The 18,925-nt window shown below is 41.4% G+C and overlaps 1 long non-coding RNA gene across 1 annotated transcript in view; it reads left to right on the top strand.

The window, feature by feature from the left end:
- LOC135314404 (uncharacterized) overlaps nt 1-15,483 on the top strand; it is a 42,085-nt gene extending 26,602 nt beyond the window's left edge. The window contains exons 3-4 of the long non-coding RNA XR_010373909.1: nt 7,897-8,159; nt 8,648-15,483. This is a non-coding gene — a long non-coding RNA (uncharacterized LOC135314404). The remainder of the gene's footprint in view (nt 1-7,896; nt 8,160-8,647) is intronic.
- The last annotated feature ends 3,442 nt before the right edge of the window (nt 15,484-18,925 follow it).

Raw genomic sequence — 18,925 nt, forward strand, 5'->3', positions numbered from 1 at the left:
GCAGTAGGAGCACCTTGCTGTGCCAGCACCTCTGAGGTCTTGCTGTGTCCCTTTTTCCCCATGCGTGCACCTGCAGCACTGCCTGTGCCTTGCAGGTGTGGTAAAAAAACGAGTATTCATCTGCACTCTGCCCGCCAGTGTCTTTCCATTGGAATGATTTCTCTTCTTCCAAACCCTCAAGCAATTTTCAAGGACCCTTCATTCTTTTAAAACAAGTCCAGAAAAAAAGGGTTGCTTCATTTTCACACAACTGCTTTAAGAATAAGTGCCTCTATGACTGGATGGGAAATATTTCGTTCTGGCAAAATACAGAAACTCTATTGGCCCTGAAGTCACTGATTATTATTGTATTGAAGGCTTTGGCCACTCAGAGCAGACCATGGATGTTGTTCTCTTCAGTGAATAAGAATGGCCATTCCTTTCACTTCTCAGAAAGGCCATGCTGTCCTTTCATAGCTTAATTATATGCAGGACAGCTATCTTAGGTCACAGCCAGAGGTTTGCAGAATATATGATTTTCCCTTTCTCAAGAATCCAGTAGTATTAGAATTTAGCTTCTAGTAGGAAACTGGCTTTTTAAGTGCAAAGACATAAATAATTTTTTTTTTTGAAGATAACTTATTTAATACCATAATGCCAACATTAAATACATCTGGGGATGAAATAAGGGGTCACACAAATAATTAACTTAGCTATTAATGAAATACCTGTGATAATACTGATATATTTATTGTACACCAAAAAGTACTTTCCACACACAACCATATAGACATAATATATAAGCAGAATTTCCTTGCTGAAGACACAGAAACCAAAGTTTTTTAAAGGAAGAACTGCAAATAACGAGGAAGCATACAGCTGACTTATATAAATACATGAGCAAATACATGTTGATTGCTACTCCATGCTGATAAATGTAGCCTATTGAAAGCTGGGAGAAGGGAAAATGTCTTCTAAATGTTATAGCCTTGCTGAATACTAACCAGGAAAGAGATTTCAACTTTATTGTTGGGAAATCCCCAAAGCTTTTGCTGCGCTGCTTCAATAGGCAGCTGTGGCATACGTAGGACAAACAGAACGCTGTGCAAAAACAAAAAAAATCTCTAACGAAGGAGCTGGTAATGCAGACTAACGTGTCACTGGGCTAAAGGTATTCCTGGTGTAAATACGTGGGTATGATTGGTATTGTGGTGATGGTGAAATTGCTATCGCTAGAGCTAGCTGGTTTAAATAAGTTAAAGCAGCAAATAATAGGTTGTAGGGGGGGTTGCTAATCTTTGGAAGCAAATCTCATGCTTTAAAAATGTATTTGAAAATATCTCAGAAAAGCCTGAATGAACAGCTAGTGAACTCTGAGCTCATATTAGATAACTGGCAGTCAGGCGGGGAATAGATGCATTCAGGTCACCTGATTTTATTTTTTGTTAAAGTGATAATATCCGGGAAAGTTATCGCTGGATTTCACAACTGGAAACCAGAGATATCACTGGACAGGTGATAATATTTAACAGTAGGGCACTAAATGATAATTGTACTTGTTACAGGAATATCTGACTTTCTACAAAGATTTCATAAATACCCCCTTTGTGAGCTTTCAGATATTTGGTGATAGTTCACATCCTGACCTCAGAAGTATGCCCAGATCAAATGTGTTCTGTCAATGTTAATTCAAATGTTTGAAAAGCTTTTCTTTTTTAAATTTTTTCAGTCTTCTGCTATGTTTAAGGAAGTTAAAAAGCTCCTTTTAAGAGTTCTAATATGTGAAAAGGAGTGAGTTGAATAAATCTTTCCCTCGAAGAGGAAATCCAGCATTTCAAAATGTAATACCGTGGGTGAGGAAATGCTTAGAGTATACACAACAGCCCTGATATTTTCCCAGTAAATATTTTAACACGTTGAATAGTTTAAAGTTTAAGCCATTTAAAAGTTTTGGCTATTTGCTGGCTAAAAGCCTGCATTAAAGGGGATTGAGGAGAAGGCATTTGTGTCTGGGAGGAAAAGCCATACACAAAGGCGGATGCTGCAGCAGTTGGGTTTCCAGGCTTTGAAGATGGACATTCATCTCCCTGCAGTGTCACGCATTTTCTGAGCCACCTTGAGTATAGACACCCCCTCCAAGCCTCAGCTCTTTGTCCAGTGGAGATGAAAGTTGTTCCCTGTCTTGAAGGTTTGTTATTAGGCAGAACACGGTCAAGACTGTGGAGCAGCTCTAGGATGGCCAAGTTTTACAAGTACCTATCATATACGGAGTTTCTTTTCTGGAATACCCATTACAAGTTTGTGAATGTGCAATAAAATCATTTTAGCAGCACGGTTTTACCATTTTATATGAAGATTAGCAAATAAAAGCTGAAGACATATCTGAACTAAGTGAGAAAGTGTTCCTTTAGCAAAAAACAGACTCATGCTTTTCAAGATTTCTGGGCTGCTGGATCCAAATATGAGAAAAATACCTACAAACACACCGAAAATAAGAGAGCAGCAGTGTGGAAATTAGTATATTCTAATGGGAAAATTATAAGAAATGCAGCTGGGCTTGCTTTACCTACTGATCCCCAGCCTTCAAATTCCTCTGAATTAAATTGTAAAATAATGATCTCCTTTTCTGTTTTCTGCTAAGCTACATAGCTAATCCCTGACACAGAAACACATAAACAATACATATATTTAGGAAAACAATTATTATTAAAATAAAGAAGGCCTCGAACCAAAGTGTTTCCACAATTTCAAATGCACATTTGAACCCAGACCAGAACCTGGATCTGTGTTTGTCTAATCCTTTTGTTTATAACCTGATTTTCAGGAGGAAAACCAGACTATGATTTTAACAGGAACATTCGGTTGTTGTGGCAAACACACATACTAAAATAATCTGAAACAGCCTGTCTGCTTTAGCTTTTTTAAGCTTATGATTATTTTTTCCTGATGATTTCAAATGGCAGCATAGTAAGAACAGCAGACAGGCCTGGAAGAGGACTGTCTCCGTTACGAACAGCAGTCGATGCCAGACTGTTATAGTAGAGCTTCTGAGCTTGTAAGGACTAACCAATAGAAGAAATTTTAATAACTTTAATTAAAGTTATTCAGTTATTCAGGATTTCTGTGACTTTAATAAGGTCACTGATGTCAAAGGAACACATGTATCTTAAATCTCTCATTTTCTCATCCAAAGTGAACATGGCATTTAAGTACATTGGCAACCTATATCTCATCATAATTCTTTTTCAATAGGAGGGGCTTATTTAAGAAGAAGCAGTTGCAACTATAGCCCAGCTATGGCTCTGCACTACATGACTTGCAGTGTTGTCTTTTTTGTTTACCAGGGATTAGTTCTGACCCGATTGTAGATGACAGGTTGTGTCTCTTTCCTCTGGTGCCCTGAAGACATGCAAATGAGTGAGAAATGCAAGCCCTTTTTATAAAAAATAATAAGTTATATATGATATATAACTACCTTTTCTTCCAAACTGCCTTTTTTTTTTTTTTTAGCATGCCCTCTTTCTCTGCTGCATCTCCTGCCACCAGGTCAAAAAGAAAACTCAGGGAAATAAAAAGACTGACAACGAAGAATTATTCTAGGACTTTCAAGAGAAACTAGGATAGCTGTGGATTTATTTTATTCCCTGTGATAACAAGTTTCTGAGATGTTAGTACACTGTCAAATATTTTTCAAGGTTAACAGTTTAGGACACAATTATGTTGCAAGTTGTCTGCAAGATTAATTAAGGGTATTTCAGAGATATGGGAGATAAATTGTTCCAGCAGCTACTAGAGTGTGAGTAATCCCAAGTCAAAGAGTAGTTCCCCTTCATTTCAGTCCTCTTCAGAGGAAATATTCCCATGTTTAAGACATACTTAGAAGCAGATAAAATGTACATGTTTGGGCTGAGACGCACAGTGATGGCAAGGTGATTCCAGACACAACCTGCTAGCCACCGGAGCAGGGGCGGCCTCTCCAGAAAGGTTATTTTTAAATCCGTATTTCCCTGGGCCAGAAAACACCAAAAGGTCTCGCAGAGGCAAGGAAGGTAGAGGTGAGAGCCAGGCTCACTGGAGCTCCCCTCTGCAACGGCAGCTGATGGGCAGGCACTGGGAGGGCAATGGGGACCTTATCATTCAGTACTGATAGCAAAATTATTGTGCCAGTTAATAAAAAGTCAGGGATTTTTTTGTGAAAATAATTGCAAGATCTAGAGAACTGTGAATATGAGAAGTCTTAAATAAAAGAAAAAACCCCAACAACCCAGCACTGTAATCACAGCACTGCAACCAATACACATATCTATCTATCTATCATCTATCTATCTATCTATCTATAATCTGATATTATTTTTAATCCTTTTTTAAAATCCCAGTCACTAATGAGGGATAATGCTGGATTGAAGAGGGCCAAAGAGATTTATTGATACAAACTCAGAGACGTCGCTGTAAATCAGGACAGTGAAGAAGTATGCCACTGCTGGCTTATGTTCTCTTCCTGCAAAGGACAGGGATGAATGAACAAGTGTCTGAATGAATGACTGAATAGATGAATGAATGAAAGAATGAATGCATAATCAAATAAATACATTAAAATACATTGCCAACTTGCAGGGCTCACATAGCAAGGGAGCTCTTCAGGGCCTTTGTAAAAATACAGGCACTGGTGTCCTCGTTTTTATTAGAAATTAAAATCTCTTTTGCCCAGTCCCTCTGAGTTTTTAATTTTTACCAAAGGTCAAAAGGTGCTTTGCCTTTGGAAAAGATGTAGGATTTGGCTCTCCACGCTATCAAACCCGTCCTGATGAGGAGCACCAGAGCCCTGCTGCACTGTCGGGGCTGGCGGTGGCCAGCGGAGGACCCCGGGGTCCCCAGGGCCACCACGCTGCTGGCACACCGGCGCAGTCCCCCTGGCGAGGACAGCCTGTTTCCTCCCTCCCCGCAGCACTGAAGGCCCTTTCCTCCTTACTGGCCACAGCCACAGCCCTGCCTTCGTGATACCTCTTTGGAACTTAACCTTAGGGTTGCATGCCGTGTATCAAGGTGGCATCTTTTCTGAGCAAGGGGCAAGAAGGACAGCTGGTGGAAACCTTATAGGCACCCAGTGGCAGCTGGAGGCTTTTCTTCAGAAGGTGTCAGGTATAGAAAGAACATGACAAATGCCTCTGTGAGCTTCGGCTTGCAGAAACCACATATCTGGCTTCATGGGATCAGTTTTACTCCTTTTGAAAGGAGCACACTGATCCAAATTTATTTATTTTGGTTTTTTCCTGAAAATTTTTGCAAATTTTATTTTTTCTGTTTTGTACTTTGTGATGTGATGAGGCAAAGGTCACACAGGGGTGTTTCGTTCCCCTTCCCTCTGCTTGGGAAAAACACTTCTGCACTGAGGACCTGGAGGTTGAAGCTCTTCTAGTTTGAGACGAAGGTCCTCCAAATGAGAAGTACAGAGATAGGGCTGCCAATTTAATTAGCTTTCACACATTCACACACAGATGGATGGATTTTTGGAAGGAAAGAATATCTTCAATATGAATAAGCGACTTTATTTCTTAAATAACTAAACCAGCAGTTTTATTTCCCACTGCTAATATTTCTGTCAGTCAGGTCAAGGATAATGAACCCAAATCCTAGGAAGGCTCACCGAAACCTTGGCTTTTCTTATTGAAAATGTTCCCATTCATAAAACCTACATTTGCAAATACAAAATCAACAGTTAAATATTTGCCTTATCTGTGTCTGTATTTCTCCAAGGAGAGACGATTTTTACCCAGCTTTCACTTATAACATTCTGCTGAAGTTTTTGAAGGAAAAGCAAGTCTTCTAAACTTTGTTACTGTTATTATTCCTACCTGCAGGTAAATACATTCTTTGCTGTTAATAGAGTTTTTATTCTATAATAAGAACTTTTTCCATATGTGTCTTCATTCATGATTTATATTAGTTCCATTCCCCCCGATTTTTGTAAGACAATTTTTTCCTTCTAATGAAAAGAAAGACCACAAAAAACCCAACCCTATAAGGGAACATGGCCTCTGGAATAATAGAAAATTAACAAAGTGCGTGCTATGGAAAGTGGAGATATACAAACAGCAAAGTGCAATGTACTTTAGCAGGACCCAGGTAACTTATTTTAAGAAACTTCTCCCAGAAGATAAAATAACTGCTAAAAGCAGGTGTTTATTCTGAAAGCTGCAGCAATGCTTTTCTGTCATGTCACATTAAATTATTTACGCTGCATCATGCTATGTTACACCACATCATGTTAGTACATACGGTGAAGAAACCAAACTGGAGTAACGTGATGTGACAGACAACATTTAGCAAAAATATTCACTTATTTGACTCGAATACTTGCTATCAGTTTGAATCAGGGAGTGTGGTCCCAAATGAAGCTGACAGGTAGACATGAATTCACCAAGGAACGGCCTCCAAAGTAAATCCGAAAGTTTCTTGTCATGTACCTTGTACTTGTCCTGTTGATGGTTACTATTGTCCTCAGCTTCCCTTTCTCAGCATTTTCTTCCCTACTGTAAGTAGTTTGACCAGTTGGCTGTCATTTATTTTGACATAACTCATGACTTCCCCATGAGGAACTAATCACATCTTGGTATACTGGGTATAGAAGCACTGTCAAATGGAAGTGGATGGAATTGCTGTAAAACAGTTTTTATACGAGTGAAATTGGGAGCTACACAAAAAAAAAGAGTGTCTGGGCACTGTATTTATGTATAAAGAGGGACTTTTTTAGGTAACAAGAAACTTATCCTTGAAGGCACCTGTATTTTACAGTGTGGCAAAGTCTTTTTGATGGACTTAAAAATACTGAGATTTCTTTCCTGCTATTGGAGGAACTATTTAATGGTAGTACTTCTAAAAAGAAATTTAGGAAAGAAGTGCATGTTCACGACGATGAGTAGGTAAATCGAGTTATAAGCCAGGCAGCTGTGGTGCAGCCCTTGCCATACAAGGATTTTTATAACCATAAGTCCTGCCCTAGATGATGACTTCTAACCCACAGAGCAGGTCTTGGACAGCTGCAGAACTATGACATATTTAGGTACAATTTATCCTAGCAGCGATTAGGATGAGAGAACCTCATTTCAGGTGTCAAAGAGGGCTTCAGTGATGCTAGTGAAGGTAAATCAGTGACACAAGGCCTAGCTGTTGAGGTATGAAAACATTTGCATGTGGAGTTGAACACTACTCTTTTTCCAGTGATGGAGCCAAAGAAATAGGTCAAGCTGCCAAGGGATTCTCTTTATTTCACCAATACGGAGCTGTAGTGGTAACTGCATAGATGAAACTCTAGAGAAAAGAACGAGAAGATAACCGATGATTTGCAGGATTCTGAAAAGAAAGCTATAGATGTCCAAATGTAAGTGTGTATTATGACAGCAATGCATAGGATCCATGGTCCGTTGCCTTCCCACGCCCTGCAGAGGGAACTTTCACGACTTCTCATTCAGCCAATTGCTGTTCAGTCTCGATCAGCAGTTTGCAGATGCATTTTATAAAAATAACAATAAATGCTAGCAATAGTGCTAATGGTTAAAAGATTAACCTAAGAAATACGTGTGCCCTTTTCATGGCTGAAATGTGCACAATCGCCCTGCACGGTCATGCAGGTATCAGCACACAGCTCAAAGGGAGCTGAGGAAAAAAGGTATAATTGCAAAAGAAGAAATAAAAACCAACACCACTAACTGTGAGTTTACTTTAGTCTGTGCCAGCTTAGCCAATATTGTTCAGGTGTACTATATTTGAGGAACTGATTCAGCCTGGCTCATGGGAAATTTGGGAAACAGGACATTTCTTCCTGAGCCCCCAAAACACTCGGTGAATCACCTGCCAGTGCTTGCTCTGCAAGCAGCTGGTGTTACTGTATTTTGTGCTGACGTTGTTCACTCTTCTCAGGAAACCTCAGGAGCCTTCTTGCCTCGGGCAGTCTCCTGAAGATGTGGCGATGGGCTGGGATCGTGCATCAGCGATCAGCAGTTTTTGCTGCCTTGTCTGTAAGCCGAGCGTGGGCTGGCGCCTCCGCAGGGATGCAGAGTGGGGAGCACCGGGAGGGGAAGCCCCGGCATGGCTGGGTTCCTCAAAATGCAGCGTGATAGCGGGGTGAGAGGCCTCTCCCAGCAGCCGAGGACAGCTGACACGGATGAACCCTCTTCCAAAGGGTAAGTAACTGCTTTCGGTAAAACAAAACCAAAAAAGGCCACAAGCTCCAATACCCGAAAAGCCCGCCCTGAGAAGCTGCTGAGCACCGAGGAGCCCCCATCAGCTGCTGCATTGCTTTTTCTGCAGCATTTGCACATCCCTCTTAGGCACAGTCGGGATGTGATCCTTTACCAGGTGTTTACTGAAGTGCCAGAATGCATAAATGCTGCTTTTTGCTCTTGGTCATACCAACCTCTCCAGCAGCTTTTAAGAAAAGGTTTCTGCCTATCTGCCTAGGCAAAGGCATTATACCTTGTGCATGCTTTGAGAGCTTGTTCTGCTGCGTGAAGGTGTTCTGTGAAAAGAAATCCTTTGAACCAAGTGTGCTATTCTCTTACCTGATGAAAAATAATTAAAAAGCGATTAAATAATAAATACTGGATGTTGCTTAACAGTTGCTAAGAAGCTTACTTAATAATTTTCTGATTCTTTTTTTTTCCTAATTTAGGAATAAAACAGACGTAATTGAGCATGTTATTCTGCAGCTGCAAATAACTCACTGAAGAGAATCGAAGGAAACACGTTTCTTTGATTAGAATATTTTTTCTCATTGACAGGATGTTCAAAATAAAGCAAAAATATTTGATGCACAGAGCCTGTGGCAGTATCAAGTTAGCACTGGCGTGCTCACGCATTTTACTTCATGTTTACTAATCAATCAAAAAAGACTCTTGCTAGAAAGAAAGGTCACGTCTTTCATCACAAAACTGAAACTTTTTGACAGCAACACTTGGAATTTTACCATTCTGTTCAATGCAGGTTTCAGCGCAGGGAACGAACACCCAAGGCGGCAGGATGGTGGGTATGGGATTAGATAAACAAGCAGAGCTGTGCTTTCTAAATGTTGGGTGCCACTTACTCTGAATAAGGATGCTGTCTCAGCTGTATCAAGATATGATATGTCATGGGTTTAGCTGGGATAGAGTTAATTTTCTTCACCATAGCTGGCACAGTGCTTTGGACATAGTACGAGAACAATGCTGATAACACACCGATGGTTTGGCTGTTGCTGGGCAGCGCTTGTACTAGTCAAGGGCTTTTCCAGCCTCCCGTGCTCTGCCGGGGGCACAAGGAGCCGGGAGGGGAGGGGGCACAGCTAAGAGAGGGGATCCAAACTGGCCAAAGGGATATTCCACATCATGTAACGTCATGCCCAGTGTGTTACCTGGGAGGGGCTGGCCGGGGGAGGGAGGCAGCAATCGCGGCTCGGGGACGGGCAGCGTCGGTCAGCGGGTGGTGAGTGGGTGTATCGCTTGTGGTTTTGTCTTTTTCCTTTTTAACCTTTTCTATTTTATTATATTATCATTATTGTTATTATTATCATAATCATTATTATCATTATTATTTTATTTTAATTCTTAAACTGTTCTTATCTCACCAGGGTTTTTTTTGTGCTTTTGCTCTTCCGACTCTCTCCCCCATCCCACAGGGGTGGGGGGAGCGAGCAAGCGGCTGCGCGGTGTTCAGCTGGCCGACTGGGGCTGAACCACGACAGATGCTATTCTAAAACAGTGGTATATAAGTTTGAATTATTTGGAGACGAGGCTAAATAGTGTTTGGGTGGGTAGGTATTGGTGTGCAGTTTTGGCTCAAAGACAACTGTGCATGTCTGAGGCAGGGTGCTGTATGAGGAGCTGGCCTGCAGGGCATGCGAGCAACCTGCAGAGTGTTACACCATGTTCCTCTTCTCTATACTCTTCTCTGTTTTATCTCAGGACAGAAACAAACTCTCTATGCCTCTACCATGGCCTTCTAGTTCTGTTCTTTCTCTGAAAATGTTTTTAAAGACCTGTGTCTTGATAAAGTGAATTTTCTTGGCAGTTGGAAAAAAAAGTACAGTGTTTTCCCAGATAGAAAATACAGCCTGATAGTTTCACAAGCAAAACAATTTTTTTCTTCTCTCCCTTTCCTGTTTCTTCTGCTACAAGCGGAGAAGCAGCCCTGCTGTCCTTCCTCAGCTGGGTAAGGGAATCTCTGCGAGGTAAGGGGCTGCGAGCAGATGTGGCCAGACAACACCGCTCAGCGCTCGTCTTCACAGCTTCCTTGGCTCTTCCGTGAGTTACAAGCATGCCCTTGAAAGAGCAGGGGTGAAACCAGAGAAGTGACCGTGAAATATCACCAGGTTTATTGCCTTTCCTTCCCCTCCACTGGTTCCACAGGCTTCAGCCACCTCCAAGGAGTCTCCCAGGCAGTGACAATAACAGGACCCAGACTTAGCCCTGGCCAGGATTTACACCCTTGGGCTCCTGGAGAGATCGTTGATATGAAAAAATGCATATGTTGCCTGCAGCTATAGCACATATTGCATGGCATGACACGCACATAAGTGAGATTAATTTGAGTTCTGGGCATCATTAGCTCAATTAAAACTGTGATTTTTTTTAGTTCAGACCTACAGGCCATTGCGGAGAAGTGTAATCATAAGACAGAAACAAGTTCCCTAGTTAAAAATTAATTCCCTAGACTAAAAATATAATCAAACGATGTCTACAGTATTTTATGAAGAGCTGAGAGGATAATAAAATTTAAAGCAGTGCAACATTTGCATTTTGTTCATTTCTATCCATATTTTTCCATCGACTGCCTTTCTGTGTGCTTGTTAATCATATGCACTGCTACAGTCCTGGCATTTTAAGATCACTGTTCACATCAAGATTGAAAGGAAACTAATTACAATCACATTTCAGGCTGGTTGCTTAAAGCTCGTACAGCGCTGACTACAGCACAGGAGCCTTGACCTTTATTTGTAAGCATGAAAATAAGGTAAAGATGAAAGCTTGCTTTTCCTGCAGCTTGTATGCAGGGATCAGGAGGCCCTCTGGAGAAGCAGAAATGTGGTAAGTCCCCACACCATCTCTCTCCTCGCCTCCTCTCCCATGCTGGCAGCAGAGGCCAGTAGTGCTATGCAGAAGCTGTGCTCCGCTGCAGGGAGAGGTGAACGAAGGCACCACGTTGTTTTGCAGCTCTCCCTCGGGCTGCTGGAAGAACATGCAATGAATTAGCAGACCCGAGGAGTCTGTTGTTCTGACCCCAGCCCAGAGCTTTTTAGTTAATGGTTTGCTTCGCCTCGCTCTGCACACCACGCTCATGAGATGATCGAGGTATCAACACGTGCAGGCTACCTGTGGGCGAGACCCGCAAGCAGTACTGTGATCTCTTCTGACACTCGTGTTGTGGCTTAATAACACTAATAGGATCTAGGTGGATGCATCGGGGCAGAAAAAGGTCCCCCCTAACCAGGGGAAGTACAGGTAATCCTAATGTTCTCCCTGATTTCACTAAATGTGAATGCATTTAGAGCCTGCTGAACGGCAAATTTATTCAGCAGGTTTCGCCTGCTTCTTTGTCCCCAAATTATCAAAATTATAATTTTAATAAATGTGTACTATGCTCAAAATAAACCGAGAGGTAGTTACACAAACAGGTTTCAGCCCAGGAGCTGCTGATGCGGTGTCTGAATGCTCCTTTCAGTATCATTACCCAGCGTTCGAAGCCTTGCCATGGTAAGCGCCGACCCCCAAAGGATCTCCTGAGCTTGCATCCTCCCTGGGTTATCGCAGCTCTGCACCGAAATGAGTTCATTGAAGAAAGGTGCACCAGCACTGAACTGAAGCGATCCTATTCTCCTCTTGTATGCAGTGCTGTATTCACCCTACACAACCATTTCATTTGCCAGGCTCCTTTTTTCTAGCAGAAATCACTGTTGGAGCCCTGAGGATCGGTGGGTTTATTGGCAGTATCAGCCAGGTAATTTGTATCTCCTGGTTGGAAAAGCTCTATTTAGGGCATTAAGCAATGAAAGAAGGGAAACTCATCTCACGCTGACTCAGAAAACCCTCCCAACCCACAACCATCGCTAGGCATACCGCAGGCAGAGGACCCTGCTTGCCCGGTCCGTGCTGAGGACGCAGACCTCGGCGTGGTCGCTGCTGGGGACCCGGTTGCCATTTGAGCCGAGAAGCAAAGATGGTTTCCAAAGCACATTTGTGGTGTATTCTGCTTCTGTCTACATTCCTCAACGCAAAAATTTACTCATGCAAATATTTACAGAAACTAGAGAAAAAAAAAAAAAAAAAACTAGTGAAAGCTGCTGCAGTGAACTTCTAATTACAATCCACAAAGTGTTTATGAATAAATTTATCTATTATTTGTCTAGTTCTAGCACTGCGTATACTTTGCCTTGTACCATTACAGGCTGAAGGAAACAATATGCAGCATGAAAATGAAAACAATTTGACTTAATTATTTACACCATTACCACCCCTTTGAATTAGGCCCTCTATTTCTTTGGTATTTTGTAAAATTTAACTGGTAATTACGCTTGCTTAATTCATTTTATTTATCTACTACTACAATAAGATCAAAACAAAAAACCTACCAGAATGCAAAGTGCCAGCTATGTCCCCTAATTGTAAATGTTGCTTTTAAGCTTTTATGATAAAAATGTAGTATTTGGTGCCATTTCATTTAAAGTGTATCTGGCTGTGCTCCAATACTATTTAAGCATAAACAGGAAAAGCCTTGGAGGACAAGTAATCATACTTAAATGACACAAAGATCATTAAAATAATGTTCCAAAAACATGGCAAAATTAGATGTTGCAAGACTGTTTTCTTCTCTGAAGTGTTTCACCAGATGGTGAAGAGTGCTGAAATAGTAGATCTGAGTGAGAAGGAAAAACATTTCAACAGTTTTCTCACGCTAGCGCCATACAGCGTGCACAGCTCTCATCTGAGCTTGTCTGAAGTGGCATCTCACACCTTGGCTTAATCAAACGTTCCAGCTCCAGATAACATCGAGGTGTTCAAGTGAGGCTCAGTGCTGAATCACAGTTTTGGGAAATCCCTGCTTTATTCTGTTAAAGTTGTCAGCCAGATTTATTCAGAGATGAGAACAAATGAGCGTGTCAGCATAAGTTATTGTGGTAATTTGCGAAACTCTTAATGAGATATTTTCAGTGCTCATAAAAAAGAAGAGCCATGTCATTAAATTACTGCACAATAAGTGCATTTTGATACAGGAAGAGTTGGGTTTTTATCAGAAGTGACACCCTGCGTCGGTGGGGATCCATCAGTGAGCTGTTAGTATTTAAATACAAGGGTCTAACAGCCATCTCAGAAAGTCAGCGCTTGTTCATACATATGGGAAAGTGTTTGTATATGTTAGCTACTGTGTGAAATGGCCACAGGTGAGGTGACTCTGCACCTTTATTACTAAGACTTTACAAGGTTCCTTACTACAGGACTTGTTATGCCTCCAGATATCATTAGTTTTTCACTAGCTTTTTCACTTTTTTTTTTTTTAATAAAACCCTCTAATCTTGTTACTTAAATATTTATAGGAAATTATCCTGTCTTGGCTAGGGGTTTCTACTTTTAGGAATACTGGCGATCTCCCAGTACACCACCACCTCCCCCACCCTGGCCATCCATCACCTACTGAACAAGGTGTAACATTTGGAGGTCCTGAAATCACCAGTGGTTTCTGCTGACCCGTTACCAACCCTAGCTCTCTGTGGAAAGGCCTGTCACATCCTAGGAGGTAGCCATAAAAGTACTGGAGATACAAAGGCACAGTGGGGACAAGATCTGTCCTCTGGAGGAGAGGATTTCTCATCAGCTGAGAACAAGTGGCTGGGCCAAATGATGGGCAAGAGTGTGTAAATGCACTTCCAAGGTCCCCACCTTCCAGAAACGCTGGGTTTCTCAACCATTTCCTGGGGAACGGTGGCAAAATCAAATCCACAGAGAAACTCAGCCATTTTAAGTAAAAGAGCCTGAAATGGAAGGTGACTTCATTCCTGATTGGCAGTCATTCTGGTTCCATGCTGAGCAAGGGAACAGCCTCTTATTCACTATATTACAAATAACTTTGCACTGAGTACTCGTAATGTCCAAATAACAGCCTGCATGATGCAGTTGGTATACTTCCATTATACAGAGTTAGCAATAAAAAATGAAGAAAAAATCCCCCACCACTTTCCATATACCCCCATTCAATGAACATTCAGAAGAGGGGCTTGCAGACTGGAAAGGATGAATATAATTTTAGCAATCCAATTGATCGGTTTACATTCAGCTCATCTGCTGAAGGAAAAAGCTTGGTGTGGGTGGTTTTCCATAGCCTGTGTTAAATGAAAGGCTGATTTTAGCCCACTTCCTTGGGGACAGGTGACCGTTCGATGAGCAGACACTGTAGATGACATTAACTATTGTCCCTACCATCCTTCTCAGGTGGTTGCATCGGCATAGGATGGAAAGTGTCCCACAGTCTTAAAAACTAGCTGATCTCTGAACAGCTGAGAGCTTGCGCTGATCCCCGATGTTATTTCCAAGCTAAATAACCGGGGAGAGCTGGGTCTCAGGAACACTCTGTGCCTCAGTTTCCCATCTGTAAAATAGTAATACAAGGACATTAGTAAAACATCGCTGTATTTTCCCCTCGTATGGATCGTTTTCTTTTTAGAAGGGCTTGTCTAGGAACACCAAATCTTTCTGAAAGCTTGATTTACAAAAAAACCCTTGACAACCGTTGGTAAATTCTCTGTCGTCACCAAGGCAAAGCCTTTATTCTCCAGTCTGAGCTTAATTATGTTTCTGGAACTGTATCACGTAGGCCTAGATGAAATTCTTGCTTTCTTTTCAAGAAAGTCGCTCTACGTTTGCATTTGCTTTGACAGAAGCGACTTTTCTCAGTACTACGGTGCCAATATGGAGTGCTTAAAATTGCAAAGCTCAGTTGTACATCTATTTTATATTCTACCTAAATTCTAGGCAAAATATAATTTCTTATACTTAAATACTAATGCCTCTGAGAGAGAAAAAAAAGCCTGGATTGAGTAGAAGATATATTGAAATCAAATCCTTTAACGTGCTATGCCGCTAAGAAAAGAGCTCCGTCTCCACCAGCCAGCAGAGGTTGCTCCGATGTTAATGATTAATCATGGAACTTATTTTCAGTAATAAAGCATATAAAGGAAATCAAACACAAATATTTAAATGATTAAATGATCTATGAATGAGAATGATATGAAATGCGCTATGTGTGAGTAGCTTGTGAAGCAGCAGTCCCTAGCCTATGTCTTGGGGACAACCTGCTGCCCACGGGGTGTTCCGATGCCGTGGTGCAGCCACGGCAGCCAGGCAGGCTCCAGGAAGAGCGGAGCTTTGCCAGCACATCACTTGGCCAATCCTGCTTCCCGTGAGATGGTGAGAACTGGGATTCCTGTTTTAGCATATAAATTTTCTCAGTCCGGCCCTTAAAAATCGAGGTTTTGTTCAATGAGGAGTTCTGTTGATTTTAATAGGATACTTGAATTGAAACAAAAGCAGCAGATTCTTTGCCCTTATTTACCAAACAGTATTTTTTTCCCCTTCCCAGTTATTAATTTCCTTAAATGTAAAGTGACATCTCTAAAATGAAAACAGTTTATTGCTTGCCAGGAGCAAAGCCTGCCTAATTTAAGAAATTCAGAATTAAAGCTTTTGAAGCATATCAGGGCATGTTTACAAAACAATTATCATTGCAAACGTTATCTCTGCTCAAGAAAGCCTCTTCAGGCCACCACCAAAGCCTGAAACTTCATTGTCAGTCTTTCCCACCCCAAAATATTTCATCGATTGCATAAAATCAGGTCATCTTTTGACTGCACCTTTCCTATCTTGACCCAGGCATTCAATACCAAACTGAACCAATCTGGAACATATTTGACACTGAAAAAAAAAATAAATTAGTGTTTAAAAATAAATAGTAGGCTCATTATTAATAACTGACAGCAGACAAAGGAGTGCAGTGACCTCTCCAACAGAGCATTTAAAGTCTTTGCACAACATGCTCTGCTTGTGCTAGGCTGGTTTCACAAACAACAGCTGTGTAGTTCGTTAACATATGAATCCCCTTGAGGTAATTTGGAGGATCCAAATGTGCTAAACTAAACACCTCATTAAAATAGTACTTTAAAAAACAAAACAAAAAAACCCCAACCAAACCCCAAACTAATTTCGCATTCCACTTTTGCATGTGGAGATGCTCGGTGGAGAATATTCTATTATATGGAATTCATTCATCTGTGTGGCTGGAAATAGGGGGTTTTAAAATCAGTAATATGGGTTTTTCTCTGCTAAGATGCACTTGAGACTAAAGTGTCTTTGAAGTGTATTCTGTCACAAAGAAGCAATTAACTGAGGACAATAATGTTTTCTTTTCCTCTGTGTTACTAAGCTGAAAGCACAGGCCACAAGACTGTACTAAAATATGCAGGGCCCCGTTTCTCTTGAGTCTGGGGACCGAATGGACATAACCAAAGAGCTTCTCTCCAGCGGGTCTTGGATGGGGCCAAGGCAGAAGTGCACACAGGTGTCCCTGGGGCCACTGTGTTCCCCAGGAGAGCCTGGCAGAGATTATCAAAGTCCTCCATAACAAACACTGCTGGCAGAGGAGCCTGCTGCAAGTCCAGGCCACCACGCAGGAGACGTACAGTCCCAAGGCACTGGCAGAAACACCTCCTTCCCTTTTCCTGCAGGCTCAGGCTGCAGAGGGCTCAGGTGCCTTGGCCACAGCTTCCCACCGAGAATAACTCCTTACTCTCCTTTTCTATTTGTCCCCAATGCCACTCGTAAAATTCTTCTGCTAAAGAGTTTCACAAGCTCCTTGGTGCTAGTACTAAAAGTCCCTTCTGGAAAAGAGCCTCTCCTGCCCAGGGAGCGCTGCTCTGTGAAGCACTGGAGCTTGGATGGCTCCTGTCAGGCAGCTGTTCCAAAACCACACAGAAAGTCAGACTTCTTTTCAAAAAGACACGTTTTCTTCTCTATCTCCAGCTGAATTTGTTTGTGACTGGCAGGAGGGATGTGACAGACACGTTTCCCATGGTTTACAAGGAATTTTACAACAGTACGCCACCAATAAAAAGATTGAGCCCCAAAACCTGCCCGCCTCCCAAAACGTGTAAATTAGCCACCCCTCTTTTTTATCATGGGTTTACTATCTTCATCAAGAGTATTTTTTAAAATAGGTGCTCATAGAATTTATTAATTCCTAAATGAGACTGCAAGCCTCTTAAAGATTCAGATGTTGTTCCAGATTTTGATAATGCTCTGAAGGACAAATGACTGGGAACTTTTTGCTCCTACACTCTTATGAAGCAACAGCACTTCCTCCTTCAGAAAATTTCAGTTTAAGGTTGTCCTGAATGACCTCAAATTAAAGGGTGCCAGTAAGTTAGAGCTATTGGATATTGTGTTGTTGTTGTTTTCGTCTAAAAATCTTATTTTAATGTTCCATCCACATTTCTTTTATGTTTGCTATATCAGGAAAGACGTCAACCTAATTAGCAGTGATAATTTGGAATTTCCATAAGAAACATTTAACATGGAACAACTGAGAGAAATTGTGCAACACCAAGGTACTTATGCATACTCCATAGTTTTTATTTTCTCTTTTAAAGCCTTTATTCCTGAAACTTAGGCAAGGAACTTGGTTTTAGGGAGACAAAAAAAAAAAAAAAAAGTACCCCACACCTACTATCTTTTTTTTGTTCGCTTTAAAGCATAGTTTTATAATGTGTTGGAATTTCCTCAAGGTTTTGTAAATACTCATCTGAATTCCTCCCACGTATTAGTATGTCATCCAAAAACCAGAAAATACTATTTATTCTCTACAGGACTCAATCCATTCTTCTTTGAAATCCTGCAGGTAACTGGCTCCCCCCCAGGGTAATCTTTCATACTTCAATAGGCACGTATGTGTGAATTCAGTCAGAATTAGCACTTTTTTAAAATTCTGATTCCTATGTTGCTGCCAGGCTCTGGACAAGCGTGGTTTGGAAAACTCTATTCCCTCTGCCAGCTTTATAAGTAAATCCTGTGGTTTGGGGATTTTTAATGGGCACACTGAATGCAGCTTATGCCCTGACTTCCACCTGTAAAATCATTCTCACCCTTCCAACCCCTGCTAGTGCTTTTCCATGGTTTCTTTTCCTGTGTTCAGTACAATTATACCTTTAACAAATTTAAATGTTCTTAGCGCTTTTCCTTCAGTGCAGTTTTTGGCTTGGTAAATTCAACTTTGACGCTTTCTTTTCCCATTGGCATTAAAATGCTATTTTCCAACCTAGCTCGAAGTTTTGCTTCATTTTTAGAGTTTAACAGCTCCCATCTGTAGGCACTGAGAGCCTTCTCTGTATACATCCTGCAATAAATGCAGGCAGTGGTCCTGCCCTTACTGGGCTTAGTGCATCCCAGTTTATGAAAGCGATGCTGTGAAATAACCTTTGAGATCATCTGAGCTGTGCCATTAGCATCTTCACTCCCCCCCCGCCCCCACCCTCCGGACATGGTGCAATCAAGCCCATTGATTTTTAAATGCTGGCACATTTTGTAGGCTTAAATTGAGCTCAACAGCTTCTCTAGTGGCAGTTCCTTCATCTACCCAACATCCAGCAGCTTCTTTCTCAGTTCGGGGAATTATACGCAAACAACAAATTGATTTCTGAGAGTCTTTTTCATAGAATTACCATAACAACAAGCACAGTCATTTAAAGCGTGCCAAAAATTCAGAGTTTCTAGCTGGTTTCTGAGATGCGACTTAAATTGTTCTATTCAGGAATTTGTGGTAGACACATGATGTTTTGCAGAGGCTTTATAAGGACTTCAGAATCCATCTCGCTGCCTTGCGGAAAGCCTGAGACTTTGAGCACTGCAGCTGCAGCATAAATCTTTAAACTGTAGGC

This window comes from Phalacrocorax carbo, chromosome 7, assembly GCF_963921805.1.
Source record: "Phalacrocorax carbo chromosome 7, bPhaCar2.1, whole genome shotgun sequence".
NCBI lineage: Eukaryota > Metazoa > Chordata > Aves > Suliformes > Phalacrocoracidae > Phalacrocorax > Phalacrocorax carbo.